This window comes from Humulus lupulus, chromosome 4 (genome assembly GCF_963169125.1).
Source record: "Humulus lupulus chromosome 4, drHumLupu1.1, whole genome shotgun sequence".
Classification (NCBI taxonomy): Eukaryota; Viridiplantae; Streptophyta; class Magnoliopsida; order Rosales; family Cannabaceae; genus Humulus; species Humulus lupulus.
Genome location: NC_084796.1, coordinates 177386061 through 177392903, shown reverse-complemented (window position 1 = coordinate 177392903; position 6843 = coordinate 177386061). Strand labels below are relative to the sequence as shown.

General features: G+C 36.2%; 1 non-coding gene across 1 annotated transcript; it reads right to left on the bottom strand.

The window, feature by feature from the left end:
- Positions 1-4662: 4662 nt before the first annotated feature.
- Positions 4663-4769, bottom strand: LOC133833734 (small nucleolar RNA R71). Its single transcript, XR_009893099.1, has one exon. It is a non-coding gene; the product is annotated as a small nucleolar RNA R71 (small nucleolar RNA).
- Between the last annotated feature and the right edge of the window lie 2074 nt (positions 4770-6843).

The following is a 6843-nucleotide window of genomic DNA, read 5'->3' as shown; positions in this document are numbered from 1 at the left end:
CACATAATCACCAAACATAAAAATCATAATCATTCTTTAAACATCATAGGCCAAAAATAATTTAAAACAAGACAGAGCCAAGAGAAATATAAAACAAGACAGAGCCAAGAGAAATATAAAACAAGACAGACATATTTATTTAAAATGCAACAATGACAATAAAACCAAAGTCATATGCCAAAGTTCTAAAATTCATAAGGACAACTTCAGATGCTTGGAATAAAAAACAAGACAGAGTAGATTTAGAACATGGCAAACAAGGCCATTAGATTTTTAAATTAGGCCATTAGAATGAAAAAAATAAGCAAAAATAAATAACAAGTACCTAAAATATTAGTTACTCTATAAACAAAGATACATCTCCTAAGCATCCCATTAAAATTTATACACGTATAAATAAAGGTTCAAAATTGCATTCAAACACAATAAACCAGATTTATATACTTCCAACTGTAAAACTAATTTCTCATCAAAACCATATACTAAGGACAAACTCTCTGAGCATGAACAAAACCCCAAAACAATAAATCACAATTCAAAGCCTAAGGAAAATTAAACAAATAAACCAGAATATAACAATGAAAAACATAAACTAGTTTACAACAATGAAACATAACTGAACGACACTAAACAAAATCAAAACTCAATAACAGTGAAACTACTCAAAGCCGAAACAAAGTAATCATCAAAACATAAATTTCTCAAAGCATAAATCTAAATCATATACTAAATATACACCAAAAAAAAAAATCACAAGGCTTCAGAATAATGGATCATCATTAATCCTTCAGATTTGTGGGGATTTAATAAAAAAATCATAAATATATAACTCAAAGCCCTCAAACCAAACTGTCTGAAACTCAAAGCCACAACACCAAAGTTCCAAAAGTCTTACAACCACCAATCCAAGGAATTCAAAATTTCAAAGCCACCAGAAAATCTCAGAGCTAGGCCAATCCAACCAATTCGAAATAATCAAAGCCTCTAAATAAACCTAAAAAAAAGCAGAGAACTAAATACGAAAATTACACAAATCTAAAAACGAAAAATTACCTTCAATCAACAGTTACCACTAAAAATCTGAAGTTTACATAGGCGACAACTTTGAGAACTGAACATACCAACGACTACATATATTAAAGGGAGAGTAAGGAAACCATGGAAAACAACTATCACAGGAAAAAACTTAGAGAACTGAACAATAATGGTGGCAGCAAGAGAACTGAACAACGATGGAGGTGGCTCAGAGAAGTGAAAAACGATGGTGGCGGCTCAGAGAGGTGAACAACGATGGTGGCGGCTCAGAGATTCGAAGAAAAATGGCAGCAGCTCAGGGATCTGAAGCAAAAGTCACAGCTCAAGGAATTGAAGCAAGAGTCGATCGACCATGGACAGAGGTCCAAAAATGGCAGTCAACCACAGAGAGAGGTCCAAAAATGGAAAAGAGTTTATGAGAGGGAGTCTGAAAATTGAAGAGAGTTGATGAGAGGGAGTCGGAAAATGGGAGGAGATTTGGAACGAGAGAGAGATAGAGGGGAAGAGGCTTTGTGAGGGAGGCGGCTATGGATTAGATAAATGTTAGGGGTTAGATTATGTTAAGGTTATATAAAATTATAATAAATTAAAATTAAAATTAATATTAATTAAAATTTAAATTAATATTAATTAAAATTTAAATTATATAATTTTATAATTTATTTAAAAAATATATATATATATTATTAAGGCCACATGTCACATAGTATTACGCCCACATGTATTCCTCACATGACATGTCACCATATTCATCACATGTCAGCAGACACATCACCATTTTAAAAAACCATTATGTAAAAATTAGAGGGAAAAATAAGCAGGAATCGTTAAAAAATCTCCCTCCAAACATAGTCGTAGGTAAATAAAATACCTACCAATACTAATGGTAGGTAATGATAATTTTTATATCCCCACACAGTTTCTTAAGGATTCACCTACCAATAATTGGTACGAAAAAATAATCGTAGGTAAAAGAATCCTTTAACTACCAATAAATATATGTAGGTAAAAAATTAGTAGGTAAATGCCATATTTCTTGTAGTGTACAAATTGCATGAGATTCTGTAATAAGAGTGCCCTCAAAATATGGAGCAATAAGTATTGAATTTATAGTCTTATTGACCGTACAAGATGGGCCTTGGGCCTTGAATAGCTTGCTTATCACATAATGTACACTAAATAACTAAAAACATACATTTAAATTTGATATTATTGGAATAAGCTATCAGAGCCCCGAGTCTGGGACTTTTCATTCGACCAGCCATATACTTCGATCAACCACATTAACATAATTTGGACAACCAAAAATGACAATAATTAGGAGATAATGACCAGTACAAGAATTTAAAGATAATGACCATAATCTATTGTCAAGAGATTACGACCAACACCTGATGTCAAGAGATAGCGACTAACACCTAATGTCAAAAGGTAATGACCAGAACCTGTCCTTAAAACATAGTGACCAGAGCCTGGTTCTAAGACATAGGCCTAAGATATAAAGGACCAGAATTCGGTCTTCATGTCAGGTGATATTAAAACTCGACTATCTTGGACCTTGATGATTCTTATTCATCTTGTCCTAGTCAGGATATTTTTCCATTTTAGCTGCCACGTAACTACATGTTAGGCTAATTTTAGCTTAATTGTTGTGTTTGCGTGTTTTTGGGAGCGGATTTACGCTTGTTTTTCATGATTTTAGGTTTAAGCACAAGAATGGTTCAAATGGAATGGAATGTGGAGAACAAGTGCAAAACCGGGCTTAAAAGTGTTCAATGCAGGATATCCAATTAGAACTGCGGCGCTAGAATTTGCGCCATTGCGCTGGTGTCCATTACAGTTGTGGCAAGGGTCAAATATCATAATTAGGGTCGAAGTCCAAGAATCAATTAGTACCGTGGCGCATCTTTTTGGGCCACGACATTTGGGTGTATTTGAGCTGTGGCGAGCCCATTTTCCATGAAGTCAAGAAATCCCAATTTCTGAGTGGCGGCGCGACGTTGTCTTCCGTACGATTTACAAATTTTCCACTTATCGAAGGGCATTTTTGGAATTGGGGCTTAAAAATTAAGAGGTCATCATTTTTAATTAGAAAAATCACGATTTTCAGAGGGAGACCTTTTTAGAAAACAACAAAGAGAGAATTAGAGATCAAGCTTTGGAGCAATTGTGACAACACCGAATCTAGTTTCTTCTCTACTCTTTTTATTTTCTGATTTTATTATGTCTTTTATGGATTTGATTATGAATATTTTAATGGAGATTATGAGCTAAACTGCAATTTAGGGTTTTTAATGAAGATCATTTGAAGCTTTCTATGGATTAATGCAATTTCGACATTTTTCTTCTATTGATGTGTGATTTATTCATATTTGTGCTTATTACATGTATTTGATTGGCCATCCTATGCATGATTTATGATTTCAATACAAAGTCTGAAAAGTGAGTGTTGAGAATGCTCTGATTAAATAAACATAGGTTTCGACATAAAACGAGATTATTTGTGTGGCTTGTGTAGCTTTAGGATTATTGCTTAATGTTGATTATGTGTGTGTTATGCCTCAGAAATGTAGGATAGTTCCATATAATTTAGAATCTATATGTCTTAATAAGAATATAGGTTATTTTATAATCTTCTATCACATTTGGTAAAAGAAGAAAAATAATTGGTTGGCATTATTGAAATAGGAAGTGGAAGCAATTGAATTTAATTTCCCTACATTTCATTTCTTGATTGAATCTTGTTTATTGTTTCGTTTTTTATTTATTGCTTAGATTATTTATTTTAAATAATCCCTTTTTTTGATAGCCAAATAGAAACAAAAATTCAATTTATTGGTATTTAGCTACAGTCCTTGTGGGAACGATCTCACTTACATGAGTTATTACTTGTAAAGATGATACGTATACTTGCGTGTTGAGTTTTTCACAACTAGTTTTTAGCACAGTTGTCGGGGACTGTTTTTAGCTAATATTAAAATAGTTGAATTCTATTCTATTTTGGTATTTTATTTTTAGTTTTACTAATTCTGTCATTGTCTCAATTTTTCTTATCTCAGGTTACAGGTAGTTTATGCGACGCCAAGGCTTTGCTATTCGAGTGTCAATTAATCCCGAAATAGAGAAGACTTGTAGACTAAATCGATGGAAGAAAAGGTTAGAAAGAAGTGTTGAGACTACCATGGCAGATCCAGTGATTAAAAATAATGGGTTGAACGGGGGTGATGTTGAGGATCAAGCTAATGGTCCGAATCAACCAGCCAGAAGTTTGAGGGACTATGTGTTGCCTACTGTGACAGGGGTTTAGTCTTGTATCAGACCACCCGCTGTCGATGCCAATTTTTTTGAAATCAAGCCTGCCATACTCCGAATGGTTCAATCACTGTTTAATTTGGGGGATTGCCAACAGAAGACCCCAACATGCATCTTGCTAACTTCGTTGAGCATTGCCAGACATTTAAAATGAATGGAGTTAGCGATGATGCCATCAGATTAAGGTTATTTCCATTTTCTTTGAGGGGCCGAGCTAAGAGTTGGTTGGTATCTTTGCCACCCAATTCGATCACTACATGGAATGACCTCACTCATAAATTTCTCTCAAAGTTTTTTTGTCTTGTGAAGGCAGCTAAGTTGAGAGGAGAGATCAAAAATTTTTATAAGTTGGAGGGTGAGTCTCTTTATGATGCATGGGAGAGATTTAAAGACTTGTTGAGGAAGTGTCCGCACCATGGTATTGAGAAGTGGATGCTAGTCCACAATTTCTATAATGGTTTATGCGGTACTACTCGCACCATTATTGATACAGCAGCAGGGGGTGCTTTTATGAGCAAGAGTGCCAATGAGGCATATGAACTGTTGGAAGAAATGGCCATGTACAATTATTAGTGGCCTAGTGAGAGGGGAAATCCAAAGAGAGTGGCTGGAATGCATGAGATTGATGCCATCTCTATGCTTAGTGCTCAGGTAGTTGCTTTTACAAAACAACTACAAAACAATACCGTGGAAGCCTCAGTGATACAAGCTCAAGTGATGTGTGAATTATGTGGGGGACCCCATTCTTTTGAACAGTGCCAATTTGGGGATGTGAACAATTTTCCATTAGAGCAAGCAGAAGCTATTGGGAATTTTCCAAGACAGCCTAATAATCCGTACTCTAATTTCTATAATCAAGGATGGCGAAATCATCCAAACTTTTCTTGGAAGAATGACCAACAACCCCAATCATCAGTTCAACATCCACAACAGTCATTTCAGCAACCACCTTCAAGGTTTTATCAACAGAGATTCAAGCCTCAACAACAACCACCTCAGCTGCCTATGCAACAACAATAGAATCCTGTGAGACAGCCTGATACTCAGTCTGATGTCCTTAATCAATTCATGACTGAGACTCGGTCTTCTATCAGAAACTTGGAGACCAAGATGGGGCTATTGGATACTTTTATGGCCAATCAAGCTCAAGTTAATTTTCCTAGCAATACTGAAGTCAATCCAAAAGAACATTGCTAGGCTATTACTTTGAGAAGTGGGAAGAAGTATGAAGGGCCAAGCATAGAGAAGTCAGTTAAAGACAAGGATCAAGATCAACAAGCACAGAGCACAGTGGAACTGTAGCAAGGTGAAGACAAGGTTATTGAAGACCTCCCAGTCAAAGAAGCTACACAACTAGTGAGCATTGACCATCACGTCAAGATTCCCTACCCTCAGAGGCTCCACAAGAATAACCTCGATAAGCAATTTTCTAAATTCCTGGAGGTATTCAAGAAACTGCACATCAACATTCGATTTGCGGAGGCCTTAGAGCAAATGCCTAGTTATGTAAAATTCATGAAAGACATTTTGTCTAAGAAGAGAAAGATGGGAGAATACGAAATTGTGGCATTAAATAAAGAGTGCAACTCCATTCTGCAAAGGAAACTCCCTCAGAAGCTGAGAGATCCTAGGAGTTTTACCATACCATGCACAATTGGGAATTTTGAGAGTATGAATGCTCTATGTGATTTGGGGGCGAGCATTAATCTGATGTCGCTTTCTATTTTCAAAAGATTAAAGTTTGGGGAAGGAAGGCCTACCACAGTGACTTTACAACTGATAGACAGATCATTAGTACATCCTCATGGTATTATAAAAGATGCCTGGTAAAAGTGGACAAGTTCATCTTCCCAACAGACTTTATTGTACTTGATATGGAGGAGGATGCCAACATCCCAATCATCCTTGGAAGACCATTTTTGGCAACAGGCCAAGCTTTGATTGATGTGCAGAAGGGTGAGTTAAGGCTGAGAGTACAGGGTGAGGAAGTTTTTTTTAATGTACTCAAAGCTATGACTTATTCCAGGGCCAATGATGGTTGTTTCACAGTTGATGTGGTGGAGAGTTTAGTAGAGACAAAGAAGATAGTAGAAGACCCTCTTGCATTGAGTTTGGTAGAGGAGGAAGTGACTAAGCAAGATGGAAAAGAAGCCATAGAGTACGCGAAGTGGTTTAATTCTTATGGGCCTCTGAAGAGGAAATACTTTGAAGAGCTTAGTTCAGTGCCAAAGAGACCATTACCTTCAGTGGAGAAGCCACCAGAGTTGGAGTTGGAGGTTTTACCTGATCACTTGCGATATGAGTTTCTTGATGAGAATAAAACACTTTCTGTTATTGTATCTGCTTTGCTATCTGAGATTGAAGTAGAGAAGTTATTGAGGGTGTTGCGTATGTACAAGAGAGCCATTGGGTGGACTTTGGCTGATATAAAAGGGGATCAAACCCTCGACAGTGATGCATAAAATTTTGATGGAAGATGGTAGTAAGCCAACTATT